Genomic DNA, 20,612 nt, shown 5'->3' on the forward strand with positions numbered 1-20,612 from the left:
GCATCACACCAGGGATATTAATTGATATGGAAAATCTTGTGCCAAAAATTTAACTTAAACTATTAGTTCATGGAAATGTTAAAAGGCAGAAACTCTTTCATAAAAATGCATAATGTTGATTGTGATTTAAATGATCATATTTTACCCTATTCTTCTTATAAAAAGAGGTGTCTATTTACTTCAGTAACCAAAGACACTCTTTTTTTGAATTTGTAGCAGAAAGCTCTTTACAATAAGTCTATAAATATTCTGAGTAGCAAAAAGGAGCTGAAGTTATTTTATGGTTTTTTTTTCAGTTTTCTCCTAGATAAAATACATATTTGGCTCATATTATCAATGATAAAAATAAGAAAGGATAAAAAAACCCACAAAAAACCAAAACACTTCCCTTTCCCCAGTGCTCTCCTCAGTAAAACTTCCACTGGTTGTGGGTTGTATTTGTTTTACTTTGTTGTGTTCTTACTATTTCTACTTAGTCACATAGAGTGGAGGGAAATCAGGCTCCTGACAACCTGTTTTCATGCCTCTTGATACTGAAGTGATGAAGAGCTGTTGGATTCCCACTGGTTACCTCTGTGGATTAATGAAGGGTTAGGCAGAAATTGTAGAGCTACCATGCAGAATGACCTTACCTGGTAAGACTGTTCTGACTTCACTGCAGTAGGTGAGAAGGGCAGGCTGCATGCAGCAGGCTGTTTTTTCTGTACCTTAATGAGAAAAATTGACCTGTTTATCTACCAGCTGTCTTCTTTGTTTTTGATTCAAGTAATTTTCAGAAAACCTTTTCTGAACTTAAATGTTGTATTAAAGCTGATTCCTCCAAAGAATGGCTTATTGTCAGCAAAATCTGATGGATTGTTACAAATTATGGGAAAACACCTGCCAAGAAATGCATTTATAAGACAACGATATTCACAGACCACTTCAAGACACATTACAGACTTAATTTACTGACTTAAATTTATATGATATGAGTGAACAAGAGCTCTTTTTTCCCACCTACTAAATTGTTTTATTGTCTTTTATAAACATTTTGTATAGTTTAGCTTTGATTTTTTTTTTCTGTTGCATAATTAGGACATACTCGGGTGAAAAAATAAAAGATGAGCACCTCTCAATTACAGCTGGGGGAGAGGCGGGGAGGGTTTCATGTAGGAAATACAGATTTCAATAACATGATTATGCTTGGCTTCCATGTCATGTTGAAAGATATGCATTTTCTAGTACATTTCATAGAAAGAAAACTTATGTCTATCGGATTGTACAAGAAATTGAAAGTATTCTTTACGGTTACTGTATCAACCATTGAATTAGGAATTGTGAAAGTAAAGGTGGAATGAACAATTCACTTAGAATCAAGGTAAACTGAACAATTACCCATTTCACTGCTCTTTTTTTGGGTTTTCACAGTTCTTGAATCTAGTACCTTTGTGCACTACAAATTTCTCCCCAGATGCTCATTTCAGCATCTGATTCCTCATTCAGCCATTAGACTCCTGCTGCTCCTTGATTTTCCTTACTTGCCTCCAAATCACAGAAACATAGCAGCCCTTCTCTCCCCCTGTTCTGCATCATGCTCAGACTTTCACTGTCCCCATCACCCAGGCTGTCAATAAACAGATCAAAAACTACTAATGCCAGTATTCATCCCTGAGGGAATCACTGTTAACCATCCACCACTGGGACTTTGCACTGCTCATCGCAACCTTTTGCATCTGATGATCCAACTGGCTTCCAATTCACCTTTTGTCTAGCTTGTCCAGTTCATATGTCTGTTAAAATGCTACGGGAAACCATACAGAAGGCTTTACTGAACACCAGGAAAGCAACACACAGCTCTCCCTTGGTCCTCAGTGCACCATCTAATAGCAAAAATGTAGTAAGTTTTGTCAGGTACTACTTCCTCTACATAAAACCATGTCGCCTGATCCCAGTCACCTCCTTGCCTTTCTGAAGGCTGGCAGCTACTTACAGCATTAATTGCTCTGTCATCTTCTCATGCATTAAGGTGAGGAGTCTGTTTCCCCAGATGCCCCCTTCTGCCCTTCTTTGAAATGAGTGGGAACTTTTTCTCATTTTCAGGAATCTCCCCCAGTCACCATGATCTTTCAGGTAATAGATAGTGGCTTCACAGTGACATTGGCCACATCTCCCAGCACCCTTGGATGCACCCACTTGATCCCATGGGCCTGAGTATGCCCAGAAGTCTAAAGTGTTTCTTTACTCCATCTTACATTGCTCTGCGTAATGCTTGTTCCTATGCACTGCCATTCGACCTGTGAGCAAACTTTCACCTTACCAATGAAAACTAAGATAAAGCAGGGAGTGAGAATCTCTGTCTTACTTTTTTAAGCCTTTTCTTCGCTGCCATTTTTTAAAAGAATCTTCTCTTTTTGCCCTTCACCCCTTTTACTGCTTTTAACAACACCTGAGCTTTGGCTTCCTTAACTCCTGTATTTTTGTCGAGAGCATTTAACATTACAAGGTAACTTCCAGCAGCATATCAGACTTTTTGCAGCACCCTACACTCTCAGAGAAAAGTCACTATTAAAGCCTTAATTTGCAAATGGCTGATTCAGCCCTCAACATCCGCAGACAAATTATCTTTTACAGTACATGCTACACTCTTATTTGCTGTAGGCCATTTCCACAGCCACCTTAACCTCTCTCCTACTCCAAACACAAAGCTTTCAGCTTGTACAAATTATCTGAGATTTAATTTTTTTTAATATAATGTTTTAAGCAACTATATTTCAGTCCATAGGTTGCTTATTAATTCTGTGCTGAGGGTATTGCTTTTAGAAGTATCTTATAATTCACTGATCTTCAAGTAGCAGCACATAATTCCCACTACTGTGATGTTTCAGACATCCTAGTACTTGGCAGAAATCAGTCTTGACGGCTCCCTCAGACTCTGGGACTATGTGTAGCAACAGCATTCACAAGGCAGTTAAGTTCAGTTAGCAGGTAGTGATATATGTCAGTATTGCCATTCTTGCTCCCCGTGATCAGTAAGGACAGCCCAAGTCTCTCAGACTAATTCACTTACCACTTTGTCATATCTACAGTATACTTTTGCCACATACGTAGCTGTTGCTTAAAACTGTTGTGAATCAGCAAGCACTCCCTTCTTCAGGCATTTCTGGAGTGAGGTCTACAAGACAACATTGAGCTTCCAATAAAAATCTGAAAATAGTGCTGTCAAATACATTTGTTTAGTCTCTAGGGTTAGCAAAACTCCATTAAACAAGAGCAAGGTGAGTAGTCAATGACAGCTTTTCATGGAAACACTATAAAATGTTTGCATGTCATAATAAAGTTTTAACAGATAAGGATTGATGGGATCTATATCTATATCTAATATATATGGGTTTAGATATAGTAACACAATATAGATTAGATTATATATATATGTTATATATATTATATATTATATATTTTATATATATATATGTATAATATAAAATATAGTTTTGGTGTAGGCATCCAGATGTTGGTGGCAGGGTGGTGTCTGTGAAGAAGAGGCCAGGAACTGCTCTAAGCAGGACACAGCAGATTATAGCTGGCTCCAACAGACCTAAGATAGTGGAGCCTCTGTAAAAATATACCTAAGAAATAGCAGAACACCACACAGTAAAAAAATGTGAGGAAAAATGTGTGAGACAGCCCTGCAAATACCAAGGAGAAAGGAAAAAGGATTAAGTGCTCCAGGGGCTAGATCAGAGGAAGGACTGCACTGGAGCAGATACTCATACTGCAGTCCATGGGCGATTCCATGCTGGCACAGGTGAATGTACCCTGAGGAAGCTGCAGTCCATGGGAAGGGCTGTAGACATTAGAATGAAGTTCCTGAGGTTCACCAGCCAGCATTGTCGACACATAAGGTCCTAACTGGACCTTATCAAACCCTGAGGCTGTTGGCTTCTCAGGAAGAATGCTTCTGCATTTGAGTGGTGAGAGCAGTACGCATGGCCATGCTGGTGAGTCTCAGTAAACACAATGGGCCTCTATAGATGATATGTACATGCCACATACAACTTGTAGTTTATAGACATATAGTTTTAATCTATGTAGTTTATAGACATGAAGCACTTTTACCCAAGCCCTTTTTTCGTCACCTTCTTTTTCTCTTCTTTCCACAAAAGACCACAACCTTTCTTTCCAAACTCAGTCATGATCTGACTCATTCAGAGGCATATGCCAAGGGGTCTGGTCCTTTAGACAACAGGCCTTTGTTATCCTGAAAATCAGTGACATTGCCTCCAGTCATTTGGGGCAACCTTGGAGTATCTCTGAAGAATTTAACATAATTTTAGAGAAAGGTGAATACTGTGCACCAAGGGAAGGGCAGAAAGATGAAGTAGCTTGGATATATGTCCCAGTGCTGACCCTAACTTCTTGGTTAGGTAGATGCTTCTGACTATGCCAAGACATAGAATTATGACTGTAAATCTCTTCTAGGACAGGAACCCCTGCTGCATTGTTAATTCTGAGGGTGACGTGTAGGGATACATTACTTTCTTGGCAGCACTACAGAAGCAATCTGGACATGTTCTGTGAGAGATAGAAAGATAGATAAGACTGGAAAATTGAATAGTTACTGCCTTACATTTTCAATAGCATCTGGCCTGAAACAAAAGCTCACAATACTCAAGTTCATTGAGCTGCAGGCTGACCAAATGGAACTGTTGCTGGCACTTAAGAAGGAGTTCAGCATCACCAGTCACATCACAGCATCTTTTTCCTGTGTAAACATGTTAGCAGGAAGTGTGGAGTTAAGCTTAATCACATGATGAGATTTTGAGACAGTTGTCCTGCTCTATCCCTTTGGTTGCTGTGCATTTTCATCTTTTTCTGTCAATTTTTCTGTCATATTGCGTGGTGGAGTAAGCAGCATTGATGTCGTGGGAAATCTAAAAACTTGTGCTCTAAAGAAGACTTACAAACAATCCTAAGATTTCAGGTTAGAGGTTGTTAGCAATACTTGGAGGCAGTCAGAGTGGTAGATACTTACCTGGAAGAGTCCTGGTCATTACTCCTTTCCAGATGCGAGAGATTGCAGCCTGTCTTCTCACTCCCCTCTTCTGTTCTCTTCTTTCCATCCACTCTGGGCTAAGAAGAGCTTAAGAAGTGGGCATGTGGCTGTGATCTTTGCTACATTATTTTTAAGAGCTTCATACACAACCCTACTTATTTCCATTTTACATAGAAGAAATCCCTGATTTCTTCAGTTCTTCCAAAGAACTACACATATTTTTTCTCTTTGTGCTATACCTGGTTAACAAATAGAAGTTTTTGTCTTATTTGATACACGCCATAATAAATCGTTGTTTTTTTCCTCATCTGATGGATGTAAAACCTAGAAACATGTGGCTGATTTTTGCAGAAATTAATGTAGATATACTGACATCTACATTTCTTACTTTCAGTCAGTCATGAGGTAGAGGTCCTTATTGAAATCAATAGGAATTCTACATAAAAAAGATGTTTTACCACATCCTTTCATTATCAAAGTAGGGAAGATACATTTTTTTCTTTTCTGTTTTCTCATTAATATAAATTACAATTTCATATGACTTTTTTTCTAGACTGGTATTAGTGTTATGGAATTCCAAATGAAAAGCTAACTAAAATAATTTATGTAAGTTTAATCTTTCATCACATATTTGTAGGGTATTGAAATGTGGTCAGATGGAAGACAGTAATTTATTTACTTACTGTAGCTTAGAGTGTCAGACTATCAACAACTACAATAGAAATACTAGATTCCATAGCTAATTTAATACTGTCCTGTGGCTTCATTAAGAAGAAGGTATGCATACAAAAATATTGTGCTTTTCCAGCTGACTTTATATGCCAAATTTGTAGTGCTGCTAATGATGTAAATAAAAGGAAAACAAATCGGTGCTGGATCCTAGTTTGTTCACTGATATGAGAGGTCTTATTAAAATAATGACTATTGTGTACAGGTATTCCACAACATTTTGGAAACTAACATTAAAAGGAGAGTAGTTGGGAACATACAAAATTTTCCAGCCTTATCCTACTACCAGAATTATCTTGCTAAGAAATAAAAGTGAAACATTCAATTATTAAATTCAAAAATAACATTTCTGGCTTTCCATAGCAGATTTGCATTTAATAATCAAAAATTTTTGCCAAGTAAACAATGCAGGTATTTTTTAATATTTGAGTGGCAATATTGTGTGGCAATATTTTGCAAGCCATTCCATTTTATTCTCTCCAGTTTTATACTTCATGCCAGTTCCATGTCATCTAAAAGCTTCAGAAAACACATTTTTTATATCTTAAAATTAAGAAGAATATAGTAACAGCTTAATGTTTTTGATAGAGATTTATAAGCATAAGAGGGAATTCTAATTTTCCCAGATTGCTTTGTTCAAGAAACCGTATAATGATTAGAAAGTGATTATAATGCAGTAGTCATATTAGCACATATTAACACACAAAGTTCATTTTCAGAAAATCAGAAAGGAAAAGAGAGTTACTATTTAGTTTTTAGATATATATACCATACATACATAATCATACATTACCATACATAAATAACATTTATACAAAAAAGAATTATTCAGAAAATTGCAAGATGTCAAGCAAGTTGGGTGGAGTGGGGCGATCCATGCAAATAATTATCCCCAAAAAACACTAACAACTTCAACAGACCCCTGTGCTTCCTAAGTTGTTGACCTTCATAAAATGATTCCCTCTAGCAGTGCACTATAGGTGTCTGAACAATACTGGAAAAGCAGGACTGATTAATCTCAAACTAAAAATTCAGATCTGCTGTTATAAATGTATTAAATGCACCTCTTCTGGGAGAGGGAATGAAAATGAGAGGATCAATGAAGATTTAATTTGTCTTTACTATCAACCTGTGGTGAATATGCTGCCACACCCTCTAATGGGGTCGTTCAGCCCTAACTCACCAGAACAGAATGGGTGTGCTGCCACAAATGGGTTTGCTTCATCCTCTGAAAGAAACTTTAATCCAGAGGACAATATTCTTTGCAGACCAGTTACATCCTCATTGTTGAGAAAGAAGACTTCAGACCAAGAAGTAACAATCACTCTTTCCCTTATATTATTGCCTCAGGAGGCTGACAGCTCTCAGGTTGACAGATTTTCCATCCTGATGTTGTGCCTGTTCCATGGAATATCACAGCCTTCCTACCCATAATTTATGTAGTGTTAATCAGATTAATTGCAAGATATACAGAGATAGATGTGGTTTATCTATTCTTTCTACTTCTGATCATGAACCCTGATTTTTCTTTTGATTTCTTAACAGAGAGAGGTTTACTTCAACAAAGTTTCAGCTTTTCAAATGAAACTACAGTGGCAGTTTGGAGTAACATAGACTAAGCCCCAAGGGAACACCTCAGAAAAAAACTTGATACACTGCAACACTTATGTTTAGTATTTTATGTAAAAATGGGACTTTACATTTTCTTGTCCACATCTTTCTCCTGTTAATATTTCTATTAAGTACCTCACAATAGAAAGGATTGCTTGGTCATATAACTGTGAATTAATTGCAGATCATTTCTCTGCTATAAAAATGAAATCACAAAGTTCTGTGTTTGTCAAGAAAAAAAAAAAAAAAAAGAAAAAGGAAAAATAAAAGGAAGCTTTTCCTGCCAGATGTTGTCTAGCCCAGGCAATTTGTAACTGAGTTTAAGCCTGCCTCTCATGCAGGGTGTTTGCTCTCAGCACTGCCGCATGGGTGAGGTGGTAAGGTAACATGCTTGAAATTCTGACTTCTGTCTAGGATTTTGAAGAAACTTAGAAAAATATCTGCACAAAAAGAAACAATGTCTTCAGTTTAGTCCAAATTTTAAAATTTCAGGAATTTTTAGCAACCAAGTGGATAGATCATACTGGCATTCTCATGCAAATTGCTTGTATTAGCAACAAAGTTCAATACTGACTGTTGTGGGAATGGTCTGCAGTCACTCACTTTCCATTATTGCATGTAAGAAATGAGGTATCTGACCCATCAGAGAATACCAAATATATATTAAACTCTGCAAGCAATTTCGTACTTCTCTGCAGATCTGCAAAATATTTAATGTCTGTTTAGTCTCACTTGCATTCATACTGTGTGTATCAGTTAATATGTGGTAATCTTTTAGCTGAAATGTATGTGATGAGAGAAAGCAGGTGAATGGAGGAAAACTTTTAGTCTTCTGCTAATGACTTGTGATTGCACTAACTTTCCAAAGGGACACAAAAACTTATATCTGTACTACAGAAAAATGATTTTTAAATTGATTTTTGAGACATGTTTTTCTTTTTATAAAGATTGTTTTTTTGTTTTTTTGGTTTTTTTTTTGTTTTTTTTTTTTTTTGGTACTAAACTATTGATGAGCAGGCTGTTTTCTAAATAAATTCATAATTAATAGAAGACAGAGCTTGAGGAAATAATTACAAAGTCGTGACAAGAAGCAGAATTTTTCTCAGTCTTCTCAGTCTTCAACCACAATTATTCCTTTATTGGAAGCCGGAGGCCTTGGAAAGGATTTTGCTAAGTGAATTATGGAGAAGAAAAGACTAAGGTCTTTAAAAGTGAAAAGGAATATGGAGAGTTTCCGATAGCATTTGTTTTTTTTGGATGAATCAGTCTAGTTATTATTGGGCTTAGAGCTAAGAATGGTTGAAGGATGATTTTCAAGAAACACATAATAAACCACCAAACTAGATACAGTATTTGAGAAGCAAGGAATGTGTACTTTCAATAAGAATTGCAATACAAGCAAGAATACTTTAAAATCTTCTGATGGTATCCATAAAACTGTAAAATCCTCTAACAGTCAAGAATTTAAGCCTCAGGCAGTGTATGAACAGTAAACATTTAACAAAAACAACTCCCGTCTCATTTTTCCTCCTTTTACTTCCTGCAGTTTCATTTGTTTTAATGTTTCATATTTCAGTTGATCTCACACTGCCTTTTCCCTCCCCACAATACTAGTCAAGAAAGTGTATGGTAATTAGATAGCAAGCCTCTGGCACAAGTTGTTCACTGCAGTGGAGTCAGAAGGAATTTCCAGTGCACAGTTCAGAGTTGCATTCTGAGATAATTTAATTTCAAACTCCTATGTATTTTCTGTGGTAAAAAAAGCTCCCCAAAACTCATTAAAGGAATCAATATGAGGGAGGGAGAAAGAAGGAATTGCAGGGTTTTGCCTTAAAACATGAAAATTAGACATGCCTACAGGCACAAATGACCACAGGAGGCCATGCTACAGCTGCTGGATTTACAGTGAACCCTCCAATTTTATTTTCATTGCATAGAGATTTTTTTTTAATGCCCACCTACATTCTGTCCAACTTCAGCACTTCTCCCAGCTGAATACATCTTTTTCCAAGCAAACTCCCATAACTTATCTTCAGAGATTTTTCCCATTAGAGTGAGTGTCTGGGTTTTCATCTGCATATCTTTTAAACTAGGCAGCAGACATATCTCAGGAACCTCTGGGACATAATGCTATCTGTTCAGGACAGAAGTCTTAACAAAACTTATCTTAAAGACATATTCTTCTGGAAGATTTCTACGTACTTCCATATTGGAAAGAGTAGCAGGAATAACATAGAAGGAAGGGTAAATACCATTTCTGTGGCTGTTCAAGACAATCCCCTTTCAAAAAGAAAATGAAGCTCCATTCTATCTCCCTCAGGCCCCAAAATCAGTACAGTAAAATCCTTACTCACAAACTGTAGCTGGACTAAAAGCAGGTTCAGGATGTATTTTTAGTGCTTGAAATTTCTGATTTCTCAGGGTCTTTTTCGGAGTGGGTGTTCAAGAAAGCCTATGAAAAACTGATAAGCTTCATTTTTTTCAGACATCACTATAGTACATAAAGTAAAAAGTTGCTTTAGTGCACAAATATACCTAAACTAAGCTAACCCCAGGACAAAATGTGTTTGGAGAGTTTATTTTCCGTTAACTCATTTTTAGAAATGTCAGCAAAGTCCTGCATTCCTCAGAATTTCCAGGTAAATCTGGTAAGACAGTTATTTCATAATATTGCAGGTATCTACACAGATCAAGAGAAAACGAGGGGAGCAGCGGACACCTACCTTAATAGTATTATTTTGCCAGAAATTCCCTGAGGCAGCCAGGAAAATCTTCTAGCTGGCCCAGCACCTGACTTTCACTAATGATTACACAGTGGCATAAGAGATACTCCTAGCATGCAGATCGTGCCAACTCTCCTGTTTTGGCTCTTGAAAAAGGGATACATCCCAGGAACCATAAAGAGGAGGATAGCAATATTTTTAGTCTTCCTGGATGGTGGATATTGTATGTAAGCCAGGCTATAAGTTGCTGGGCAGGAGCGTGACAGAGGTAGGAGAACTGAGCCGGCACATGGCAGACCCTGGATAGGAATGAGAGTATTGACCTACAAGCGTTGTGAGTTACTCGCAGCATGTACATGACATATCTGGATTAGCTTTCTTATGTGTACTCATAAATTAGTTAAAACCTGGCTTGGATGTGAGACAATCCTATGTGGATTTCATCAATCTACTCCTAGCTATTTGCCTTGGTCCAAGACCATGCAACTGTTTAGAAGTGACCTCTGGAAGTCAGTTAGTCAAGGCATAGTTAAATTCAAAGTTAAATCAGGTTGTTCAGAGCTATAATCAATCAAGTTTTAAATATCTCTGAAGACAGATTCCACAATCTTCTGGGGCAATCTGTTGCTGTGTTTAACAAGTTTTTTGATGACCTTTTTCTCCAGTCAGAATTTCTGGTTTTGCAATTAGTTGCACCAATTGCTTTTTTAATTTCTACCTGAAAATAGTTCATCACTTCTTTCTCTATAGTCACCTGTTAGATACTGGTAAAGAGCAATTAGATCCTGCTTAAGCATTTTTTTTCCTCAAGGCTAAATTCTCTACCCACTCTCTCCAACTTATCAATACTTCTCTTGCAGCAGGGAGCCCATAAGTGGTACAATATTGAAGATGAAGACTCTCAACTGGTAAGTGGAAAAGAAAAAAATAATTTCCTCCAACCTGCTGGCTGTAATCCTATAATGCAGTCCAATATTCAATTAGCCTTCATCTCTGCAAAATGTACTGGTGATTCAGTCAGAAGTCTCTTTCTGTAAAGCTCCTTAGCTAGCCAGTCCCCTGCCTGCATGGACACAGGAAACTATGCTGTAAGTAAACCTGCATCTAGCTGTTGATGAACCGTCATTTTTCTTTGCCACCATTTTGTTTTGGACCTCACTGACTACATCAGCTTCTCCCATTATCACTGGAGCATTAAAATTATCTCTTGCTATCATTATCCCTGCTCTGCTTGCCCTACTCAGACTGTGCTCTGTTTCAGCTGTGCAGCATCCTGCCTGTGGCTCCCAAGGTCATGCAGCAGTCTAGCTTCTTTCAAGAACAGGAGGGCAAGACTTTCACTCAAACTAGTCAAAATCTGCTCATCTGAAATCTGAGATCTCCAGTCTGCAGCTGATCTTACTGCAGTTCCTCAAACTTAAATTTTGCCATTTCATAGTCACTTCAGTCAAAGCTGTCATCAGCTAATGAGTTTTTCTTTATAGTGTGTGCATAGCAAATCCTCCAATGCACTTTCCATTTTTGTCCTTCCAGCAGAAACATTTAACAATTGTACCTAGCATACTCCAGAATATTCTGTGTCATCATGGATTGGAAGTTCAAAGTTTCCTATGCAAAAGAAGTCATGGCTTTCCTTAGCATTTCAATTTGTGGACAGGGCATGCAGAGGATGGGAAGCACAGGGCAATTTTTGTAAGAAGGCAGTAGAGTCACAGGCTGTGCAGCAGAGGGAATGTCCACATCCAGGTAAAGATGGTTAGACTTTTCTCCATTTTGCATCTGTACTGCACACGGCCTACGGTTAAACACTGAAAGAGCAGATACCAAGGATTTCAGAAATACATAAGTTTTGCACTTCACTACCCTTCAAAATGTTATGTGATTGTGATATTCTGACATTACTCCTGGTTAGGAAAGTGTGCAGCACTGAGCAACCCAGGTCTCAACACAATGCTGGCAGTGTAATAAGGTTTGCAGAGAAAGTGAGGTGACCTATCTCTCACAGCCACGACATCGGGGAAAAAAGAGGTGTTGCTGAGGCAGGTGGGCAGCTTTCTGCTTATTAGGGAAAGCTCTACTGTGAGCATAATCATTATGCTCACAGTTTTTTGATAATGTGGAACATGATTCCTTCACAGTGTGGAGGGGATTATCCTGCTGCACAGAAATCATAGGCACACACTCTGTAAATAAAACAGAGTTTAATCTTCTGCCTTATCAACACGACAGCATAGTATGAACCCCATTGTGCATCCTTCACAGCATACTTTTAAGGGTCCTAAGACACGTTATGGAAAGGCTATTCATGACAGCTGCATGACCTCTGGAGCACATACTCAACCAGGTGTCTCCTGGGTGCTCTGATTATGGCTTAGATGTATTTCAAAATATCATAGAAAGCCAGGAAACTTTTCTTTGGGAATATATCTAAAACTGTTGAAAATAGGAATGTAGGCATAGTTATCAATGTTAAATTCTGTCCCAAGACAACCCATGAGACTAGTGGGGAATTTAGGATTGATTCAGGCTACCTGGATCTGAGTCGAGAGCTTTCACAGTGATATGGGCATTTCTCTGATGTTTATCTGAAACCTCTAGCAGAGAATTGCTTCCCACTTCCTATACATTATATTGAATTCATTGTGGTTTTTTTAACATTGTATTCCCCAAGATACAAGTCCTAATTTTTGGTATTGAATTAAAGCTGATAAGAACTAACCAGAAATGCTTACGGAATGTTCTCCTGAATGGTAAGATGCAAACAGCAAAACTAAGGCAAACAGACAATTCTCAGTATTAAAGATAATTTCCTAACTCTGTATCAAATAAAGTACTATAATTCGCATGAACCTAATTTTTTTGTTCTTTCAGAGTTTCTAGCTTAAATTGCCAGATAAAACATCAAAACCATGAGATAAAAAAAAAATCAGGAAAAATGAAAACCAAAACACACACAAGCCCTCCCCCCCCCGAATCCACCACCAACCAATGCCAAAATCAAACCAAACCAACCAAACAAACAAACGAAAAAACCCCAGAAACTTCTCACCAACAGAAAAAAGACAGCAAAAACCCATCAGATTGAAAATTATGTGGGGTTCTAAATCGATTTTTTTTCTCCTCTTTCTAAAATTTGAACAACTCAAACTATCTGTTGTAAGACTAAATGGTAATACAGAGAAACTAAACAACGCAATGATGCCAATGATAGCTTACTGGTATATTCTATTATTTAATGATGCTTATATAATAAGCTGAATAAAATTTCAATTCTTGCTTTATTTCTTTCTAGTTTTTAGATTATAATTGTCTTACATTTTTGAATCTTCATGTTTCATTTTAATAAGTCTATTTGCTCAGTGTGTGACAATACTTGTTAATGGAACTACAAGTCATTTGACAGGAAAATAAGATACATGTTCCTGATTAAAATCTTAAAGAATAAAAATTACAATAAAACAAAATTTAAGTAGTAATTTCAAACTTTATTTAAATCTATTGTATAGGTTTTAATTTTCTTGCTTCATTTAAGCAGACTATGGTAGGTCTGATTGACACAGTTTTCTATCACAATCCTGCATGTAGATGCTCTTTACATTAATACAACAAGGCTGAAAAACAAAACACAAAAGGCCCCGACAGTATCACTCTCCTGCTCTGACAGTTTGAAACAGCATGCAGAGATGAAATGTGGGCTGTTTTTCCTGAAAGCTCAGACAAGGCACTGGCATGGAGGAAAGATGGGAATCTCAGGTTACCTAAAAAGTGTCTGCTGAACCAGAAACTTCAGCTACCTTTATAGTCAATGGGGGATATGTTGACAGTTTTAGAATATGACTCATGCAACCTATTTTAAATGGCTGTTTGAGGATGATAGAAAGCCCAGTCTATAACACCTCTTTCTGCTAGCTGAAATGGCAAAATAACATAACTATTCAGAAGTAGATGTCTGTTTAACCAGATGAGATATACCCAAAACCTTAGTTTCTTCCTCTATAACTTTGATAGAGCATGTAAACAGTAAAAGTCCTACTGATTTCCTTTGTCTTTTCCTAAAGTGAGAATATTTCTATAGCTTGCCCTGAGAGATTCATTACGTTGCTCTAGGATGAGACAAGGCTCTGGCCTCTCCTCCTGTGTTGACGTGATGGTTTTTGAGGAACATACAAACCCTTCACATTTCCACAAAGAAAACCATTTTATGTCCCATTAAAGTCAAGTTTCCCACAGCTACACCTAAGAGAGCAGAACTTGTCCTTTAGTTGTACTTATTGGCTACTCTAAACTAGTGAAGTGAATAGTGCTCCTGGATGCTGAAACTCAACCATCCATGCTCTTATACTGTTAGAATGGTCCCTGGCATGATTTTTGCAATGGACCAAAAGGCATTCCCACAGGCATGTTGTGGACTCATAGGTGTTAGCAAAGACAAAGGAAAATCCACAATATGCAGTCTGCATACAAGTGTCATTTTGGGGGAGTTAAATCAATTAATCATGCAGACATAGTCCAGTGCATGCCAGTAGATCTAAATGCTAGAGAATAGTAAATCATCTGGACATACTTATTTTTCTACTACAGACAAAATTCAATAGCCTAGGTGAAGGAGATCATATCTTTCCTTCAATTAACATGTCTGTCATTTTTTTTCTTCTTAATGATACAAAAAAATTTAATTAGATATAAACTTCTTCTGTAATATCCTCATTCTTCTGCTTTGTTTTGAAGGAAAATGGCTGCTCATAAGGGAGGAAGTGTAATGTCCAAACCACTTGATTTTATTGTCACTGAATAAAGTAACCAGGAAAAAATTAGTTTGTTGTGCCTGTTCAGCTTCAAAGCAGCCAAAAAGGTGACAAGAGATAACAAAAAGGTATATCACGGTATGATGATATTTCAGTAAATCTCTTGAAAATGTAGCTATCTCCACATAGGGTCACAAAAAATTATCATTGCAGGAGGAGGCTATTGAGATTTAGGCATGCTTAATCTGAAAGTTTAAAGTTTAAAATAATTTTCTATACCAATGGCATAGAATTTTTGGGTGTATTTTTCTAGATTTTTTTTCTCTCTTTTTTTTTCTTCTAGTCAGATTGAATTAATTGTGTAAAATAATTTCTGTCAAATGTTCAATGCATTCTTAAAGAAAATTCATTACCATATATTGAAGTGCTTTTTACAATGGAGAAATATGTAAAATACACCTGAAATTAATAAAATTATATTGTACTTCAGGTTATATCTTCACTTTAAATAAGTATTGCCTGTAATTAAAAGAGGAAAAAAAAAAAAGGTAAGTAAGAAGGCAGCACAGCTATTACTTTCATTCCTTAGACTCAGTGGTTTAAAAAAAATTCCTGCATCTATTTCCTAGAAGAAGGATATAGTTTTAGGTTATCCCTACACGAGGAAAATGATGGAGTTTGGAATTACACTGCTTTACCATAAATAAATAGAAATCAAAAGCAAACACGGGTCTGGTCCCACATCCCACACTGTCACCTTAGCATGCCTCTGGATCTTTCTTGATACCAGGTCTATAATTCATATAGAGTGTTTTACTTCTTGTGGACTTCTTTACGCAGAACATTTTTAAATGAATAGTAGTTTTTATCTAAAACCCAATGGATTTGACTCCACTACGGAAAATTAAAATAATGTTGTATTATGCAGATTTTTTTTTTTCCACTATTCTTATAATGTTCTGGTATTTTCAATGTATTCTTTGCATTAGAAAATAAAATCTTCATATCAGAATTGATTTACAACTCTTTAAGAGACTCCATAGTGCTTTACATCTGAGGCATTCACTGTTACAAATCGTAGATCATTCTTCTTTTTTTCCCTTGCCTCTTTATAGCAAAAGCTAAAACCTATCTTTTATAATAGAAGTTAAAAATAAACCAAACCTTTCTAAAAAGTGTATTTAAAAACTGATTATCTTTTTTGAATGACAACAAACCAAATGGAAAAGAATTTATTATTCAAAATACTAAGCACAGCTTCCTTTGTCATTAGAACAAATGCTACATATATATATATATATATATGTATATATATATATATATATATGTGTGTGTGTGTGTGTGTATTTTTCCTAAATACCATATTAGAAGCAAAGGTATGCTAGACGAAATTAACCATATAGTAAGCATTGTTCTGGTGAGATATTGATAATGAATGTGGACTTTTCATTTATTTATATAATTAATAGGATGTTTAATAAAACTTAATAAAACAAATATATGCAGATTTTATATATTGGATTTTGAAAAGTTTTAAGTATTTCTACAATATAGCATAATTATTAAATATTTATTTGACTGATTATGTGTTCATAAGAGGTTAGTGTCAACCTAAGTAGTGAGAATTAAGAAATATAAACTCAAAGATTACTCTTAGATCTCACCAGTTTGCCAGTTTGGTCTTGGTGGTAGTGCATATATATTGTGTTATTAGAACAAGAAAGAATTTTCTAAATTAGTGTTTGGGATATACATCACGACATTCTTTAGTCCTAAAAGCTAGGTCATTCATCTCAAACTCAAAGTTACCATGTTATTTTGGAAACCAACAGTGAGATAAATGCTTTTACTCATATTGTATATGTGTATGAAATGTACACACACTGAGAAATTTTATCTTGGGCAAACATATTTTCATCACTGAGGTAAATACTGAGCTTTAATTTGCTTCCAGTCATAGAAGACATTCAATTTGAAATGTATAACCTATTCTCTATAGCCAAGTTAACCCCAGCTAGTGACAGTTTATTTTGTCACCAGAGCCATGTGAGACATGGCTCTCTGCAGGCTGTATTGATCAGGTATTGATGTAACATCAGGTATTGATGTTTCCAGTTTGCAGTGAGTAGTATATTTACAGACATTCTATTCCTGGGGTTTGACTGGAAATGTGTCTCTTTGCTTTATTTTACTGGCTATCAAAATGACTACCACAAGATGCCAAAGAGGGAGCACAATTCTTCCATACTAACCTGCCCAGCACTGTTAGGATATTGGTAAGACAAATTCCATACCTCTGAGGGAAATTCTTGGTGAAAGCATTAGTCAGAGTATTCCAGTTCACAGAGAGGTATGAGAGGTTCCAGTGTCCAGTTCCCAAGAGTCTTCACTAAGGAGGGAAGAGTATTGAAAAATGGCTCCACAGGTAATCTTTGTAACTAGGAAAACACAATTAAGGGATAGGTCTGTTTTTGTGGGGAGTTTTTGGTGGTTTTTTTAAATTTTTTTTTTTTTAATCTAAGTTTCTCAAATTTTTGTCCTGCAAAAGGCTAATTGCAGTATAGCTACACAATTAGATACACACACAAGATACGATTATTATGCAAGAATCAAAAAAGACTATTTCAGAAATTCATTGGAATAAAAATCATCCTTCCAGAGATAATTAATCAGGATTTCCACAAAAATTACTTTTAATACAGTATCTTTAACTCTGAAGTATGAGCCAGCTTCTTTGGCATATATTTATCTTATATTTCTTATCAGACAATATTGTCTTTTGCATCATTCTTGCCAGTTTCATCATTTTGGATGCAAAACTTAATTAACTGAACTAATATAATTTTCTATCTCTGCATGTCTGGCCACAGCAATAGTTTCCTTTTTTAAAATTATATTCCTTCAAAGACTTCAAACTAGATATATTTTTCTTTTTCTATTATTTTCCTTTCCTTTCCACTTTCTCATCATCAAATATTCCCTGGCAACATATCCATTAAAACAACACAGAATGTAACATCCTCACTAGAGAAACAAAGTTAATTAATTTTCCTATAAATTATTTTTCTAGGGTTCTTTTTTTATTCCTTTGTAACATTTTCTTTCAAGGCCAAAATTGTTTGGTTTCTCACCTGGTTTTATACTCTTATGTAAATTACTTTTTCATCTCTTACTCACTATTCATTTTCAGTGTGAATAAAAGCTCCAAAAAAGTTTTGAATAGACATCTGTCTTTCATTAACTTCTTCTGATAATTCTGCTACAAAATGATGGTTAGAGTCATGAGTTTCCAGGGATAAGAGTGATGCTGGTCCTTTTATAGCACTAATGGAGATTCTGGCAAAGAATATTTTTTTTTCAGACTGTTGGCTGATCGTAGTTCTCAAGTCTTCAGCTTAATTTTTTTTTTTTCATTTTGTTTTTGTTCTCAATCCTTTCTCCCCATCCCCCACCCCACATCTTCTAAACCCAGAGTGAAACTGTTGGTTTGCTCCTTTTACTCTTCTAGTTATTCCTCTAAAATCTGGAAATAACTATGGCATTTGTTTCATATAGTCTGTTCATATGGACTGGGAATATGCTTATAAGACAAACATTTTGCATTAAAACTATTTGATAATATCTATTGCATTAAGTAGAAAACCACCAAGAAATCTGAATATAAAATGTAAATTAGAGTAGTGGAAGGATGAAAAATAGTCTAATAAGCAGAAAAGTAAATTACTTCATCTTAGCATGTGTCACTTTGTATATTGAATATATCATATAATTTTGATTCTTGGTATAAAATTTGGCCAGTTTAGAGGAAGAGGAGGAAAGATGTATTAAACTCCACTACAAAGTTTTGCTTTTCCTGATCTCTATACTTCACTTTATTGTACCTCAAGGAACAACTGCTAATAAGGAGAAAGCTGTTTAGAAATAATACTGAAGGCTTTACCTTCAACTATAAATATTCTACCTAAATATAATTTCTGGGTAAGATTAGTTGTTTACACAGTACCATTGTAGCAGGATTTTTCTTTTGTGTGATCATTATCTTGACTAATAAATTTGGAACAGTGTTCCCTTCTCACTAAGTTAAAATTAAGAACTAACACAAAAATTGGAACTAACACAAAAAGTCTACTTTTATGAGAGACTGCACCTTCATTTGTCATCATCACATGATTGTGCATCTGCCCTTGTCATTTGAAGGTTGTGTTCAAGACAGTGATTATGACCCAGAGATGCTGGGGAATTAAAAACTTACCCAGTTCAATGAACAATGAACAGTCTTTCCAGTTCAAAGAAACACTTCCATAATTCTTAGCACCTGGAAATCCAACTGGGGACTTTCAAGATACAGACTAACAAAGTTTGACCTTAAGTGAGATTATATACTCCCAATTTTTTTCAAACAAGTTGGAGGAGACATTGAAACATCCTTCAGAGTAACTGCCACACAGTTCATCTTGTTAAATAAAACACATTTTATTACTATACATTCTTCTCTATGATTTAAATATTTTTAGACAAGTGGAAAGATCTGTTTTCTGTGATCTTCTCAACAGTTTCCAGTGATTCTGGAACTGGAAGGTCTGACAACCTTGATAATTTTTTTCTAAGGTGGTAGATGACTGTCAGTGCAGTTATATTCACAGAGCCAAGCAACCTAAACTTGTCATTAACAGATTGATTTGATTGAGATTATAGTAGAGTTATTTTTATTCTATCATAGATGGTATAGAACACTTACCTTTTCTTCCAAAAAATTTCTTTTTTTTCCTGCCTTCTAGCATATAATCTTGCATGATCATAAATATTTTCAGTTTGTCAAAAGCTATGATTAAAATTGTCTAAATAAAGTCTTAAGCCTTTTCACTTTTGGATTATGGAGTTCACACGATACAAATTTTTATCTTTCAAAGCAGTTCCATACAAGAATTTAGCACATGTCCAAACTTCTGTAGTGCTGGGTATCTTTCCTTCTCATGTTTATGTCTGTCATAAAGGCTAGTATTCTGTATACACAGATTATAACACTCTTAATACAGTCTGAAAGGGTGGACAAATGAATATGCAGCATTTACTGAAACAGTTACATTGGAAAATATGCATAACAGGTGGCATAATTTTATATCCATAGGCTCATACAATAATTAGCTCTTTGTTTTTAATGAGTACCACCGAGATAATGGGAGATTTAAATAAAAAACCAACTTCATTCTTGTTGTAAAAAACAGTCAACAGAATTACTTTTCTCAACTGTCTTGTGTAGAGATATGAATTCAAGGGACATAAAAAGAACTAACTCCACTTTAATTGCATTTCCTGTGAAGTTCACACTGTCTTCAGTGTCTGTGTTCCCAGGATACAATCTCTCACTAGTCATGGTGAAAATACCCCCATAGTCACAACTCCCCTTTGCTGATTTTGCAGCAGTAATATCCCTGTGCTGCTGTAGAATGCACAATGTCCCCTTTTCCTTCCCTTTCAGTCTTCTGTCTGCTTAAGGTACTAACGTCAGCTGGCTGTGTTAAAGCAGTAAGTTGCATTTATGGTGCTTGGGCTAGTTTTCAGCCTTTGTGTGCAGAAGGTGTGTTATGTATCACTGTTTCCAGAGGCAAAAGTTAAATTCTCTGTGGTACTAGAGCTCTGGTCAATCCTGTGAAAGACACTAAAAAAACTGATTTATTTCTACACTACCTATAAGTTCATGCCTTTCTCTAATAATAGCCTGATAATTCTCTTGAGACAGTTCTATGTCCACAGTTTTTTTTCTTTTTT

This window comes from Vidua macroura, chromosome 2 (assembly GCF_024509145.1).
Source record: "Vidua macroura isolate BioBank_ID:100142 chromosome 2, ASM2450914v1, whole genome shotgun sequence".
Classification (NCBI taxonomy): domain Eukaryota; kingdom Metazoa; phylum Chordata; class Aves; order Passeriformes; family Viduidae; genus Vidua; species Vidua macroura.